The sequence below is a fragment of the Electrona antarctica genome, assembly GCF_951216825.1.
Source record: "Electrona antarctica genome assembly, chromosome: 5".
Classification (NCBI taxonomy): Eukaryota; Metazoa; Chordata; class Actinopteri; order Myctophiformes; family Myctophidae; genus Electrona; species Electrona antarctica.
This window is the reverse complement of record NC_136810.1, coordinates 46,158,290-46,175,691: the sequence shown is the minus strand read 5'-3', so window position 1 is coordinate 46,175,691 and position 17,402 is coordinate 46,158,290. Positions and strand designations below refer to the sequence as shown.

At 42.8% G+C, this 17,402-nt stretch overlaps 1 protein-coding gene across 1 annotated transcript in view; it reads left to right on the top strand.

Moving 5' to 3' along the window:
• The first annotated feature begins 457 nt into the window (after positions 1 to 457).
• The window catches only part of gramd2ab (GRAM domain containing 2Ab), a 56,438-nt gene continuing 39,493 nt past the window's right edge, over positions 458 to 17,402 (top strand). The window contains exon 1 of the mRNA XM_079500791.1: positions 458 to 498. The gene's annotated coding sequence lies outside the window, so the exon portion shown is untranslated. The remainder of the gene's footprint in view (positions 499 to 17,402) is intronic.

The window sequence follows — 17,402 nt, the reverse complement described above, 5'->3', positions numbered from 1 at the left end:
TAGGACATTAATACAGACTCAGACTGCTGCTCCTCCTTCAACGGAACACCCCCCCCCACACACACACACACGCGTACACTCAATTCAAACTCAAAGGGCTTGCCAAAGCAAAAAGCACAATAAAACAATACAATCCAAACAAAATGTATGTACATTTGAACTACACACAATGATTGATTAGTCTTTAGGGTGCTTATGTTCCATTTGATATCATCCTATCACAGCAGCTCACATCGACACCCACACCGACCGTCCGACCACTACCGACTCCCCCCGCCTATCTCCTCTTCCTCCGCTGTTTACTCCTCCCACTCTCCCTTTAGTGTCCCCCTTCTTCTCTCCTCCGTTACCGGTCTCCCCTCTCTCTCGCTCTCGCTCTCGCTCTCTCTCTCTCCCCCCGACGGAGAATGAAATACTTTTCGTCTGTGTTGTGTGTGTGACTGACTCGCTGGAATAAATGGTGCTAACGGGAGATTGAAGCTGTGTAGGAGCGGAGAGGTAAGAAAGAAAAGAAGACGTTGTTTTGCTTTTGTGTCGTTCGTGTGTCTGTCTTTGGTAACGGGACCGTGAAAACTGGGGTATAGATGCATGGGGTCGGTTATCTAATGTTTTGTAAATACGCCTTTGACCGTTTTACCCTCCGATCCGTGGAGGAACGGTTCAGTCGGTTACCGAGGAGGATTTTAATAGGTTACTTGCTGGTGCTAGTCTATTTATGGTTCAACGGCTGTTTTGTCGTCAACGTTAAATTACACTCCAGCAGTGCAGAATTGTGAATAGAACTATAGTGTTAATTTTCGTGCGTGTGTGTGTGTGTGTGTGTGTGTGTGTGTGTGTGTGTGTGTGTGTGTGTGCGCGCGCGCATGCGTGCGGCTGCAGTTTGGATTTAAAAAATATGTATAGATTATAGCCTAGATATATGTTCTCCCGTATTTGTCAGAATGTTTTTTTGGGTATTTTGAAATTATTTATTTATACGTATATTTTTGATTTTGAATATTTATGACATAATTAAGCATTCATTTTCGTGTATGGGAGCTGTGAATTAGAATACACCTTGGTCCTTGACCACTGATGGTCGTCTGCTGAGTTGGCACATTAACCCTAACCTGGCACGGCTCACTTGAACCTTAGACCGCTGCTTAGCCTGGAAAGATACACAAATAAAGATAGTTACTTTATTAAAACACACACACACACACACACACACACACACACACAGTTCCTAGTAATACCCTAGTAGTCTGTTATGTAAACAACATGAATAAATCCTTATACCCACCACAGGGACAACATGGTGCTTCTGGTAAATCAACCCCTTGTAAAACTGCAAAACAGAAGCACACTACCTGTGTTGTTTGAACTTTCTACAGCAGTGGGTTTCAACCCTTTTCATATCAAGGGCCATTATGTATTCAGCATTTGATGAGATTTAGCCTCTCAGACCCAAGACTTTAATATTTAGTTGCGGTTGGAATATTTTGTCCACAATTCCATGCTGTATTGATGTGGTACCACAGCAACAAAAGTTCAGAAACTTAACTTTAGTCCATTATTTCTCCACTTTAATAATACCAATTTGTATTGTATTTTATGTAATTTTAATCGTTGATTAGTCACCTTTACAACGAGGTATAGATTGTAAGGATCGGGCATTTGTGGAATAAGTAACACAGCTAAACCAAAAAATTGCCAAAATGGCAAGTGGTTGGTATTCTCCCTTGCTTTGAGTTGCTTAGTTAGTGGATTGGACGATTGCACACTCTCACAGTAATAAGGAAAAAAACAACACATATTGGCCATTTTTACATTTTATTAATTTTGCACTCAGTGTTATGGAACTCAGTAGCTGGTGGAAGATCCAAATGCCAAGTGGGATGGCATCCCATTCCTCAACCAGTTAGCCAACGTGGTTCTGTTGGTCACTCTCGCCCAAGCTGATCCCACAAGTGGCCAATATGTGTTGTTTATTTGCTTATTACTGTGTGAGAGTGCAATCATCCAAACCACTAAGCAACTCAAAGAAAGGGTGTATACCAACCACTTGCCATTTTGGCAAACCTTTTGGAAGCACTACACACACGTTTAGCTGTGTTGCTCATTCCATGAACGTCTGATCCTTACAAGCTATACCTCGTTGTGAAGGTATTATTATTATGGTATTATTAAAGTGGAGAAATAATGGACCAAAGTTTGGACTTTTGTTGCCGAGTTTAGATTTGTACCAATAATAAAACTTTTGAGAGCGTAGACATTTTACCCAAGCAAGAGTTAAAGATCTATAAGGGTCCATTTGGTTACCAGCTCACCATCAATTAGCTGAGGACCACCTTTAACCCCCTCAAGGACCCTCAAGGTCCCCGGACCACTGGTTGAAAACCACAGCCCTACAGTATAATGAGCAGTAGCAGCTATGTCAATAATACATACAGCGTTCTATAAAGGTCCATTTGGTTACCAGCTCTCCATTTAGCTGAGGACCACCTGGAACCCCCTCAAGGACCCTCAAGGTCCCCGGACCACTGGTTGAAAACCACAGCCCTACAGTAAAATGAGCAGTAGCAGCTATGTCAATAATACATACAGCGTTTCAAAAAGGAAATCACTGACTGATAAAGCAAAACCACTCTCAACTGGATTTTGATTCTGTCCCAGGCATCTTTCAGTGGAACTGATTCTCCAGGAGATGATATATCACTATACCGTAGTGGCCCTGGGCCTTATGTAGACCAGTGGTCTACAAGGACCCCAAATTGACACTTTTTGGGGGTCCACAGATAGACAGTCCATTTGAAAAGATATGCCAGGGACCCCCATAAGAGAAGACTTTTACGGCTCTAGCAGTGATTCTCAACCATTTTAATTTCAAGGACCCCCAGTTTGACATGCATTAGACCCCCATTTAATGGCATTTCTATCGAGAGGTTTGCACTGCAATAGTTTGTTCATTACATATTTCGATTGTATTGCTTTGCTTGGTTTTAATTTGAATTCCTAAAAAGCCACAAAGGCCACTGTACTAAGCTGTATAAACAACTCAGCCATTAAACGTGCATGTTCCAGGCAGCAGTGCTATCCCTCAGCCAGGCCACAGATCACGGAAGAGCTGGATTAAACTCTCTACATGGACCATTAACTCCCATTAATCCACTTGAATCCTAGCATCCATATTCTGGGGGAGCATTAGCCAAAAATAGCTGATCTAGACTCTTAGAGCAGCTATTTTCATTGTGGAGATTCTGTGTAGAGAGAAATACCAGCAGACCTAGTATAAATAAATAGTATAAAGCTATATAAGCGTGTGGATCGTCTATTTTGAAAGTATTTAGATTATTAATAAATATATGATATATCAGTCATTTTCTGTATTTGTCACATCTGCCCTGTGTGCAGGTTTTGTTTACAAAGCCTAAAAAGCAATCAGAAATAGTTTGTGCATATGTTCAATTTACAATTTAGGCATTTAGCAGACACTCTTAATCCAGAGCGATTTACAGTAAGCAGGAACAAAAGACATTGGTAATACATCAAATACTTCAGTATGCTAAGAACCTAACAGTGGAATATCTATATAATGAACTATGCATATATACTATATAGTGCTATGTCTAGTTGTCTACATAAAATGCTATCTAAGTTACGTAAATTGAGCCTTTGCGTATGCCTGTAAGGTAATCGGGGCAATGGCAAGTGCTGGGGCTTGTTTCCATGTTCCCATGTTCAATGCCAAAAAACACAATTGAATCGCAATTATTCGTATGACAATTCATCGGCAAGTAACGTCATGATCGTGAGTGACGGCAATCTGTGCAGAATAATATATGAGCGGTGTGTCCCTTTAAGTAGCAGCAGCACAGCACTCCATGGTTGTGTTATTTACACTTCACAGTCCACTACATCTGAATGGAGAACTCCTCAGATGTTCTCTGTTGCTTGGCATGACATGGCATGGTTTAGTTTGGCAGGTTAGGAACTGTGCGCGTGCGTGTGTGCGTGCATGTGCGTGTCTCCAGAGCAGAGGCACTGAAACAAAACAGGCTTTCACTGAAAAATATTACAGGTTTCAAACCCCTACTACACACACACACACACACATGACAACACTGCACAACAACAACACAACTGCACAAACAACGTACTACTTAATGGCACAAAAATAACACTACAACAACACAACTACACAAACATTAGGGCTGCACTGTCTCTATGCTCATCGGTGTCATGTCTTTGGTCTCACACGGTATGTAATAGCCTCTGATTTTGAATGAATTTATTTATTTATTTTAATTTTTTATTGTCTCCACCAGGCTGAAGGCATGGGGAGAGAGTATGTTTTGCACTCCGTCCGTCCGTGTGTGTGTGTCCGTCCGTCCGTGTGTGTACAGCTAATCTCCGGCACGTTAACCCGGTCGATGCCAAATTTTGCACACACTCCCTGGATGCCAACGATGAACCTCTGCCCCAAACTTTCCAGAACGGCCTGTTATAGCGACACCAGGAGGCCAACTTTTGATAAACACATTTTTTTATATTACTACTCAGGCAAATCGTTACACACTATCTCTATAGTCATGTGTTCAAGCCGGATCTGTCCGATATTTCATATTCCATCCTAATTGGCTAACATTGGCTTTCAAAGTTGGCAGGATTGGCCCGTTTTGAACAAAAAGCCTCAAATCATGAACGCAGCGTGCAATTTACGTGAAATCTTTCACAGACTTTCCTACTAGGCTGAGCAAAACACATTTTTGGAACAAAATGCCTCAAATCATCCAATTGCCATCCAAGGCGTAAGAAGAAATGGCATCCTTTTCACATTGGCCTATTATAGCGCCACCAGGAGGCCACAACCTGACCTGCCCTGGTGGAGACCTGTGCCCCGAGGGGCACTTTATCTAGTTGTTCCTCTGACTGTGAGCCTGATGGCTGAGATGGCTTCAGTGGTGGAAAAAGTACTCAAATGTTTTACTTGAGTAAAAGTATCAATACTGCCCTATATAAATACTCTGTTACAAGTCTGTAATTCAAAATTGACTTGAGTAAAAGTACAAAAGTATTGGTATCAACTATCAAAATGTACTTAAAGTACCAAAAGTAAAAGTGCTCATTATGCAGAATGTTTGAATGTATAAAAATCTTTTGGAAATGCGTCACATCGCATTGTGAGCTATTTTCAAATGGCCGAAAATGTATATATAGGGCTGTAGTTAATGTATGTTTGTAATAATAATCAAAATCTAAAAAGTAACTATTAACTAAAGTTTTAAAATAATTGTAGTGGAGGAAAGTACAATATTTGCCTCTGAGATTTAGTGAAGTAAAAGTATTAACATTTTGTAACTAGTTACTTTTCCACCACTGCTGCGGTTATTAACACTTAAGTGTTGTGTAATGATGAGGAGACGAGGGCAAGGTACAACAGCTGGCGTCCAAAGAAAGGCTTTGAAATAATCGCCAAGTTTCACGATTACATCATTTTGAAACATAAAAAAACATTGATTATTTGTGATTAATTGTGCAGCAGCGCTATACAACAACACAGCACAAAACTAATTCCAACAATAACACAACTACAGTGCACTGGCCCAACTATACAGCACAAACGCACAATAACACAAACACCTGCTGTGATTGATTTGATTTATTTATTAAATCCCCCATTAGCTTGCTGTACATGACAGCAGCTACTCTTCCTGGGGTCTCAAACACATCATCAAAAACAATATATTTAATATTATTACATACACCACGCTCACAACAGTGTGAGCTTGCTCTCTGTGCACAATACTGTTGCGCAATGAAGTATAAATGTCTCCTAGGGTGCACCTCACTAGCCAACACACAAGAGGAGGTTGAATGGACTGAAACCAGCACTCCCCAAAACAACAGGTTTGGAGATCTGTTGGGAATTGATTACATGAAACAGTCACCCGTGCGCCCAGTCCCAATGTTTGTAAACAAATAATTGGTCTATACATATCAAATGTTCCTTTCCCCTCCATCAGGCACTCGGGCTTACCAGCGGGAGGCAGTATAGAGACCAGGATTACTGCTAAGTTTTTGGTACCTACCAAGCCTCAAGAAGGGCTGGCCAACATTGGAGCTTCCACTACATACTGGCCAAAAGTGGAACTGCAGCACGGTCATGGAGGTGGACAGACGTTCAGTGACCTTATGTGCGTAACGTGCGTCAACCCTGACCTCAAATTTGAGGTCTGCTCTCAACTTCTGCTCGCTCGAGCCATTGAGTTATAATGGTACTTCCGGCAGTCTTCCGGGTGCTTCAAAACACCACTGAGCAACTTCTATTGAAATGAATAGCAGGGGGTAGTGCTGTCGTTCCCGGTCCTCACTCTATACTTTATAAGTACCCTAGGGTACACGAGGAGAACATGCAAACTCCACACAGAAAGGCCCTTTCGCCAACCCCACCTAGGGTATGGGCGCTGATGACGTGGAGGAAAGAACTTCTAACTGTGAGGCGACAGCGCCACCATGCCCCCCAAGTTTATTGAGCATGTCAGAGCAGAACTCATCCATCCATCAGCTTTGGAACCCATGGAACCCATTCTCTGTATAATTTTTAAAAAGTTTAAAATAAATAAATGAAATTAAACGAGATTAATCAATAAAATTTACAGAAAACTCACATTAGTATTCTGATGAAATATTTCATGTCAGAAAGGAACAGCTCAGTTGACACCACCGCTACACCAATCACAGTCCCCACAAAAAAGTAGACCAATCACAGCGAACAACTGACACTGTCAGGCCAATCACACTCACAGTTCATCGTGTATATCTCGGTGATGTGTGTGTGTAGGCATTGTTCAGGATGGAACTCTAAGACTGAAGAAAAAAATTAAGATGTAGCCCTATGCTAAAGCTCACATTAGCATCTTAGCTCATGATTAATGATGATGAAATAGGCATATCACACTGCTAGAGCAGTGTAATACCAATGATGTAATACCAATGATGTAATACCAATGATGTAATACCAATGATGGTTTCGGTTCTAGGGATAATGATGATGGCAATTATAATAGATAAGCATTCACTACACCCGGTGAAAACCAGTGTCCTTGACCTTGAGCCAGGCAATCAGACCCTACCTGCACACTCATGAGTCTATGGCCCCTTTTCCACTGGGGGTGAACATGTTCACTTATTCTTTTCCCACCTAATATTGAACCAGTTCAGACTCTCAGAGTGTTTCCACTGAAAATGAATTGGTTCAGAACCCTAAAAGTTGGAATGAAAGCACCAAGGTTCCAAGAATCTAGAATGGAACCAGTTCTAGAACCGAAGCTCTTTTGGTGGAAATGTGGCTAGAATGTAAAGCCTGCCCTGCCTGGTGGGCTGTCCTCGTTTGGAGGTTGTGGGTGGTTTCACCTGTAAATCAGAGTTCTTCATCCAGATTATTTTAAAGCCATTATTTTGTTGTGTAATTGGACCTCACTGTGGACGGAAATAGAGACAGAGACCGACCGGAGGACATGTGACACACCAGGTTATGTGACACAGGACATGTGCTGGGCTTGGAACCCATGATGTTGGCAGGCTGACCAACCTACGATGATAGATCACATTTCTAACTGCGTGCGTGCGTGCGTGCGTGCGAGAGAGAGAGAGAGAGAGAGAGAGAGAGAGTTTGTCAAAGACACACTGACGCACACAGACACACGTAGGTTTTGCTTTCGTGGTGACACATTGTGACTGTGAGCTTGTAGATCTACTATTTTGGAAACCTTTCGATTCGTTTTTATATTTTTGCTACATGCCCAAAACAGGAACGTCACGCCAGGGATAAAGTGCTTAACAACAATATCCTGTTAAATGTCAAACCAGGTCGTGAGCTGACCTTGATGTCATGTGACAGAGGAACCAGGTCGTGAGCTGACCTTGATGTCATGTGACAGAGACCAGGTCGTGAGCTGACCTTGATGTCATGTGACAGAGACCAGGTCGTGAGCTGACCTTGATGTCATGTGACCTTGATGTCATGTGACCTTGATGTCATGTGACAGAGGGATGTATATTGTTGCTGTTGAACAGAAACCTCTTATCTCCATATTGCATATTTCTACTTTTTATGGCGTTTGTTTTTTTCATTTTGCAGATTTTCACGAATTTTGCTACATTTTTGAAAATAGCCAACGTACTTGTAAGCTCACAAACAGGTTGCGATCTTGCGTATCGGCTATTTTCGCTGCCTTACTATTTTCTTTTTGTATAATACCGTGATAAAAAAGAGGTTTTGGACAGCAACGATATATTAATGAAAGCACCGTGGGTCTCTCCCACTGGATGGGTGATGCTGTCTGGCATCCCTCAGGTCTTCAGTGATTTAATCAGCAGCATTCTAGATGGTTCCCTGTACGGTACACCTGTCATGGAAACAACAGCCTACCTGTGTGTGTGTGTGTGTGTGTGTGTGTGTGTGTGTGTGTGTGTGTGTGTGTGTGTGTGTGTGTGTGTGTGTGTGTGTGTGTGTGTGTGTGTGTGTGTACACACATACACACACACACACACACACACACTACTACACGCCAGTAGTACAGAAGAGTCGGTCAACCAAAACGACAAGAATGTATAGTGTCACCACCTTTGTTGACTCTCTGACTTGTGTGCGTAAAGTCAGAGTGTGTGTGTGGAGGGGGTGGTCTGTTTCCGAGCTCAGGAAGTACGAAGAAAATCTCATTTAAACTGCTTGTTACCATAACAACAGAGAGAAAAGAGCTCTCCTGCTTCTGGGGTTTTACCACCTCTGTTCATTCCTCCCACGTGGAAAGAGAAGCAACCTGTCCTGCTCCAAATACACTTACACACTGTGTAATACAGAGGATGTTTACAACTTCCAATCCATGTTTGATTTACAAATGTACAGCTGTGTTGATTTCGTCGACTACCTTTTTTTTCACTGACGAAAACGAAATGGAAACGACATGAAAATTACGCTATGATGACTACAGTGTAAAAGTAAGACTAAATATACAGTTGAGTATTGACAATTTCGTCAACAAATAAAAGACTGTGGGCGACTGTGGCTCAAGAGGTAGAGCAGGTCGTCCAATGATCCATGGGTCGGCGGTTCGAATCCCGGCTCCTCCTGTCTACATGTCGAAGTGTCCTTGGGCAAGACACTGAACCCCAAATTGCTCCTGATGTGCTGGTTGGTACCTTGCATGGCTTCCGCCACAATCGGTGTATGAATGTGTGTGTGGATGGGTGAATGTAATGCACAATCTATGTAAAGCGCCTTGGATAAAGGCGCTATATAAATGCACCATTTACCATTTACCATTTAGACTAAAATGTTAGCGAGGGACTAGTGGACAAGAGATCCAGTATAAGTCATTTTACACTTGGTTGCATGCTGAAAATAGCAGATCTACAAGCTCACAACGTTGTGAGCTTGTAGAGTGGCTATTTTCAGCAAGTGTAAAATCAGTCATTACGACGGCATCAGGGCCCGCCAAAATACATTTTAGTCGACGAAATCAACTGTAGATTTAGTCGACTAAAATCTCATGACATTTAGTCGACTAAAACTAGACTAACACTAAAACATTCCAGGTGACTAAAATATGAGTAAAACTAAATAAAGTTTAATTCCAAAGACTATGACTAAATTAAAATAGAAATTTGCTGCCAAAAACAACACTGATGTACAGTCGTGTGTGTGTGTGTGTCTGTTTGGGGGGAGGGGGGTTATTTTATATTTTTACATAAAAGTTTCTTTGTGTGTGACTGTCAGGTGGGTGAAAAAAGCCACTGGTTTGATTGATTGATTGATTGATTGAATGAATACTTCATCAGATTGCAGATTGTACGGCGGCACAATTTACAATGATTGTTAAAAGGATAGTGCAAAACCCCCCTATAGGGCTTGTTTCATTGTGTGTATTCAATTCATTAAGACATTTTAAGACATACAATACTTACTACTACTTGGGCCCATCGCTCCCAGTGGAGCATAGGCCACCTACCACTCTTCTCTGTCCAGCTGTTGTTGTATGATAATGGGGGAGGGGTTAGGGGAGGGGATGATTTTATGATGCCACTAAAGTGGTGGTATTTCGAATTGGGCCTTTTGACCCAAAGGCTTTCAGCTTTCAGGAAGAAACCACAAAATACACAGGGAAGACATTGAATGTTATAACCACACCTGGGGGTCTATTAGAGTAATGTTATTAACTCCATAGACGCATACAAAACAGAAAAAGTACAAAAATCACTGCACTCGAGTGTGGGGCGAGTGTGGCTGAAGAGGTAGAGCAGGTCGTCCAATGATCCATGGGTCAGCTGTTCGAATCCCGGCTCCTCCTGTCTACATGTCGAAGTGTCCTTGGGCAAGACACTGAACCCCAAATTGCTCCCGATGTGCTGGTTGGTACCTTGCATGGCTTCTGCCGCAATCGGTGTATGAATGTGCGTGTGGATGGGTGAATGTAATGCACATTCTATGTATAGCGCCTTGGATAAAGGCACTATATACTGTAAATGCACCATTTACCATTTACCACTCCATGTTTAACCAGGCAATCCGGTACAGTCACCTTCCCCTTCTCGAGATAACATTTTCTGTGGAATTTGTTCACCTCCAACTCAACACTACAACATTGACGCGTCGTCATGATTCTGATGTGTTTGCTATATTTCATATATATATTTTGCTGATCTGAAATGTAAACCCTGCCTGGTCGTGTTGTGATGACCAGGCATGATGTCCACTGGTGTGTGTTGCTGTTTTCTCTGACACAACACAGGGAGGGAATGTCCTTTAACCAATGACATAACCCTCCCTTCTTCTCTTACAACCCCCATGCACGCACGCACGCACGCACGCACGCACGCACGCACGCACACACACACACACACACACACACAGCTCTGTTGTTCTGCTTCCTGCAAACCAATGGGAGACTGGCTGGCTTCGTGTGTGGCAGACTCCAGTCTCCAGTACCAACCCCTCAAAAAAAACACACACACACACACACACACACACACACACACCTCTAAGCCTTTCTCAGAACAGTTGTTGGATGCCCTCCAACAGCACAGTGTGTCACCAAGCCTCCTCTCTCCTCTCCTCTCTGTCAACTAACATTATACACTGGTGGCACAACGATTCATTTTACGTGAGTGGCACATAACACATGATGTGGGTGATTGCGTCCAAGCTTTTATATTAGATCTTGCATAATATATACAGTAAGAGAAGGAGCTGCTGCACTCTTTTAACACATTAATTTAAGACTAGAGACCCGATTCTACAAAATGTTTTCTGAAAAACCTGTGTTTTCTATGTCAGTGGTGCTCAAACTTTTTCATGTCAAGGAAAGGACCCCCAAAATTATATGTATTCGGCCACCGACCCCATTTGAAAGTTGTTCCAACGAGATTTTAGTTAAAAAACGCTTGCTGTGAAAGAATATATATTCAAAGATTTGCGCCACATTTACACGATTTAAAAAATATATCAGACGTTACAAGCTCGTAGAACGGCACTCGGTAACACCCTATATGAACTTGTATAACTGCTATTTTTCAATAGGTAAAGTTTTTTTTTAAATGGTTAAAGAGTGCAGAACGGTGGCACAGTTGGTAGTGCTGTCGCCTCACAGCTAGAAGGTCCTGGGTTCGATTCCCGCTCGGGACGCTGTGGCTGCTGGCGGCGTGTTTCCTCCTCCGCGTCATCAGTGCCCATACCCGAGGCGGGGTTGGCGAAAGGGCCTTTCTGTGTGGAGTTTGCATGTTCTCCCTGTGTCCCCTAAAACATGCAGTAATCCTTGTCTCTAAACTGCCTCCCCCTGGCCAGCCAGGGCGCCTGATGGAGGGGAAAGGAACTGGATAGAGCCCAGGATCACATTAGATAATTGACACAGGGGTGAAAAATGGGTTACAAAATCGTGGGATAAAGATTATAAAAAAAAAAGAAAAGAGTGCAGAACCTCCTTCTCTTCTATAACTTACTATTATTTACTAGAATTACTGCTGTTTTCTTTCTAGCACCATGGCCCCCAAACTATATTCATGAGTGTAGTGATTTTTCCAAGTATATTATATTTGATATTAATAATAACAATCCACAAAATGTAAAACGGTGAGCAAATTCCATGGCAATCCAGTCAGTATAATAAATGCCACAGACGAATAACAGTCTAAGTCCACACTATTGATCCATAATGTATAAATGATAGATAAGGGTTCAGGACAACGAGGCCTTTTCGTGGAGGGGTCAGAATGAAATTTGGACTTAGACTGTTTTTCGTCTGTGGTGATATCTTGTTTGGGAACAATGTGGTCTGTTGGTTTGACAGATTTTGGTGTGTGTTCAACTTGTTGGTGTGTGTTGTTAAGTGTATTGGTGTGTGTTCAACTTGTTGGTGTGTGTTGTTACGTGTATTGGTGTGTGTTCAGTGTCAGGGCACAAAGAATGGAACATTGTTTCTGCAACATCATAATCATTTTCAAATTAGGCTGTCAAATGTAGAAACTCTCAAACTAGAAAAAGTGCTCCTTGGAGGCCAGGTCATAAATGAGCATTGATAAAGCAATAAGACATTCTCTATTGCCGAATATAGACTAGACTAGACAGACTGATATGTCTGTCTGATACAATCAGCAATTAAATAAACAGCCAATGGGTCCCGATTTCTGACCAAACACTTTCAATCTGGCATCTCTATTTTTGAGTGTGTGTGTGTGTGTGTGTGTGTGTGTGTGTGTGTGTGTGTGTGTGTGTGTGTGTGTGTGTGTGTGTGTGTGTGTGTGTGTGTGTGTGTGTGTGTGTGTGTGTGTGTGTGTGTGTGTGTGTGTGTGTGTGTGTGTGTGTGTGTGTGTGTGTGTGTGTGTTCACTCAGTATGTGTATTCTGCAATAGGTTGTGAGCTTGTACATCGTCTCTTTTTGACAAATTTTGAATAGGGCTTAAGTGGAGAAAATAAGTTCTATATAATATTTCTTCTTTGCATATAAATGTTCTCAAACATAAACTTCCAAGTTTTCATATTATAGGTCAAAACTTATGTAATCTATGGTCTAGGAATTTCCCAAACTGGAATTGGCTTGATTGGACCCACAGATCTGGCATTGGTCTTCAGGTTCTGACTGGAACCCAAAGCCTATACTGCTCGTCGGTCTGCTGTATTTGTAGACGTGCCTAACCTCGACAATATGATCTGTGAACAGTTCATGTATGGTCGTCCTGTCGGCACTCAGCACACACATGGAGTTTAAACATTGTCCACTGCTAGACTTGACTGCAAACATGCCATCGACTGGAGTTTAGATCCTGGAGCGATAGTCATCATGTTGTAATTCAGTCGGTTGTCAAACACCGGGGCCTCATGTATATACGGTGTCCTCGTACGAAGAGGTTGCGTAAGCTTAGCGTGTTCACATACACGTGGGAATGCACTTTGACAGTTCACTGACAGTTTATGCGTGTTGGTGTCTGTTTCTGTGCATTGTTTCTATTACCACCGCATTCTGACCACTGTCTGTCTGGTGCGTCGTTGTACCAATAAACAGACTGTTCAACAAATCAAAGACAACAAAATATATACAGAAAGCTACTTCACCGTGTTTTTTAGTTGCCATTTTTTTTAGACACAGCGAGCAGGCCAGCAGTGGAAGACCTGAGGGGGCGGTTTGGGACATATTCAGGCAGGCAGTCATGTAGGTAGGAAGGTGCGAGACCATTGAGAGCTTTATAAACATGAAGTGAAATCATTTTCAAATCAATCCTAAAAACAACCGGAAGCCAATGCAGTGAAGTACAGTATAATGTGCGAACTGTACCATCCCATGGTACATTTGCACATCCTAACTATTAGGTAGCAGAAAGGCTGCCCTTAATAAAGCAGTGAGCACCCGAGATTACTCTTCTATATTTAGAACTTATGGTATCTGCTGCTTCTCTCTAACACCCCCCTCTCTCTCTCTTTCTCTCTCTCCCATCTGTTCCTTATCTACGCAAGGCAGGGTTGTATGACTGGCAGGGTGATATTCACCTCTATTGGTTCCTCATGCATGTACCTCTTACTCTCTTCCTTCCCTCCATCCCACAGCCTCTGCCTCTCTTGTACTCTCTGTTCCCTGCTTATCTCTTGCTCTCTCTCTTACACCTCATCTACAGTGCCAGCGATGTGAGCGAGCGAACGATGAAATCTCATTAGAATACATGTTTTTCATTGTGACTGTCCTGACGTACAGTACCGCGAGTGACAACGTGCCACACCTCCTATATTTGCTCGCAGAGGGACAGATTCACAACGCTGTTTACGCTCACATTTTGAGCGTACGGACATTTACGAGCATTCCCACGTTACGTGTGGAATTCATCATTTCTTTCTTTTCAAAATCCTTTTATTTCCGTTTTATAACAGTATGGGTGTCAAGTCACAGGTTCATAGAAAAAATAAAAATAAAATATCAGATTTAGTATCAGTGACTGAGGTAAACAAACGTAGCCTACTGTATGAATCAAAGAGATCGTGGGCAGACATAATGAAAAGACTTATTGTGCAAAACATGCCCCTTCAAGAAAAAAGAAAAACATTTTCTCCCCTTCAAGTCCCAATTTAGTATAGCCAATTCCCAATTCCCCAGCCTCTCTACAAGTTGGAATTCATCATTTGAACTTGCGTTGCTCGTAAAGTCCGCTCATTTCCAAGTCAGCTCGGAGGGTGCCGTATCAGTGATCAAGGCATGCGTATATGTATTTAGAATGCTTTAGTCTTCATGCTGAATCAATTAATAGTCCCCAAACCTCAAAAAAGATATATGTGCCCAGCATTTGTCAACACACACATACATAAAAGAAAAAAAAATGTCAACTGCTTAGCTTATGTTATGCCGATGCAAATTCCACTGGTTTGTTTTTGTATTTATTTTGTAGGCTATGTAGTTGCATTCAGAGCTGAATTATTAGGTCGCTCAGCATGTTGACAGACTCAGCCAATTAAAGTTTCATGTAATGATTTAAATAGACTATCGTGCCTTATGTCGCTGCATGAGCACCTATCTGCCTCCATTTGTGTCGTGGTATTAATTTATAATAAATTATATATATTGATCACATCACTCCTAACATTTTATGAGGAAACAGCCAGCTGGATGAAATCTAGCTTTTCCGACGTATAGAACAATGATCCAAAAACGGATGAATCCTTAAAAAAAAGGAAAAACTCTGGTCCGGGATGGATTGTGTCCATGTCCATTATTCCATTTGCTTTCCAAATCCGATTGCTGAGTGTCAAGCAGGGAGGCACTGGGTCCCATTTTTATAGGCAATTCACACTGAGAGGGACTGAATCCGTTTCATTGGAACCGTTTCCGAATACGGTTGCCTGGTCCCCGATGGCCATGATTCACATTGCCCGAGATTCAACAGCGCACCCGGGTACACTTGCATAACACACTTTGATCCTCCAGATGGCGGTGTGCTTGATGGCTGGCGCGCACAGACACTGACCATCAACTCTGCGACATTGTCTCCAATAAATCCAGACACACTGCATTGCCTCTTTTGGCTCTTTGCCGTTATACTACTTCACTGTCAGCCTGCCTGCTATTCACTGTGTCAGTCAGTTCTGTGCTCCAGTGTCGTGTTGATATTAGTTTGCTATGGATTCTACTTTAGCATTATTATTATTTTGTTTTACTTTGGAAACTATGCCAAGCAAAGCCCAAGAGCCACGTGTAGTCCAAGATCAGCGCGTACTGCGGTGCTGCGCGTATAGCAGATTCAACAGGAGACGGGCGGCGAACGGTACGCATCATTCACACTACCACAACATCTGCCAAGTGGTCCCGAGGGCGCACCCGGGACCATAGTGTGAATCGCCCCTTAGAGTCTTTGGTATGACCCGGCCAGGGATTGAACCCCGACCTCCCAGTCTCAGGGCGGACACTCCAACCACAAGGCCACTGCTGGTTCTTCAGTAGAATGGGCTGTTATAATATCATTGCAGCGTTTTAATATAGCATTTGGTCGTGAGGTTGAACTGTACAAATTAACTTCTTTCTCATTATCGTGAAAGTAACTTTATTAACATCAGTTAACATATTAACGTTCTGACGTTCAGCAAGGAGTGAAGCAATCGCGTGCCAAAATAAGTTGACAAGTTGCTATGCGTTGCACCGTGCCTCCCGACGTGGTTCCGTCCGTTTCATTTATATATAACTCTTATGGTACCGACGTGCTTAGCTTGAAGATCTGTCTGAAGTCCGTTGACATTGCGAGAGTTCATGCAGTGCGATGCATCGTGGAACACCACGTTCACCATTGTAAGCTTGGAGATCTGTGCATTTTGCTAGCCTGGTATCCAGCCTGCTTCGCTACGTTCGGCGGATTTTTTTTTCTCTCTTCGCTTATCAGTCTGGAAAGCCTCCCATTGGGAGGTTTTGCAGAACTACACTAGAACTACATATGTTACGTAGTCAACGTCGTTGCTGATTGGATGTTGTTCCAACGAATGAGAGTAGCGTTAGGCAACCTACGTCATCAGCCAGCGCCACCCTCCATGCTTTTCACACTGCAGTAGCTGCGCTTTGCTATGACGTCTCACTGGTGCTTTGTCCCGCCCCGCACCACAGACCAATCAGAAGCCACGTTAGGTTTCGAAGCTTTTGGCATGTCCCGCCTCCCTTGGAGATAGGAGGCTTTCCAGACTGATAAGCGAAGAGAGAAAAAAAAATCCGCCGAACGTAGCGAAGCAGGCTGGATACCAGGCTAGCATTTTGCAGGGCTGTGATGACGTTTTTCACCCGAGGAAAGTTATTTCCTCTTGCCTTGTATGGCGTGGAATGGGCGTGGATGTTCAATTAAACCAGGCGACACCAGGCGAATCGCTTGGGAAATCGCTTGCGAAATGAGATACACGGGCGATCCGCACAAATGAAGTCATTACGCCACCTTTGGTGAATGACACGTGAGTTTGATCGGACGGATTAATACGCTCTCATTACGCACTTCATTTAGACCTGGTCGTAAATGTCCTTTGTGAATCTGGCCGAATCTCTATTTGAGCGATGTTTCGCAACTCCAAACAACGGATATAATCACTATTGTCAAAACATTGGTTGAGATCTACGCGCTACTATTTATTGGTTATTTGATTGGTTCGGGCTGAGGCTATACGTAACGTCGCAACACAATATCCATATAACTCCATATCAGGACAGTTTTTTGTATGATCAGAACGCTCGCTCCTTGCCTGTGTAGATGAGGTTTTACACCCCATCCGCACCGCTAGCGATGCGAGCGAACAATGAAATCTCATTAGAATACATGATTTTCAATGAGACAGTCCTGACGTAGTGTGAGCGACAACGTGCCGTGCAGCGTCGTCGTCCACCCCTCCTATATTCGCTCACAGAGTCTCTATTTGA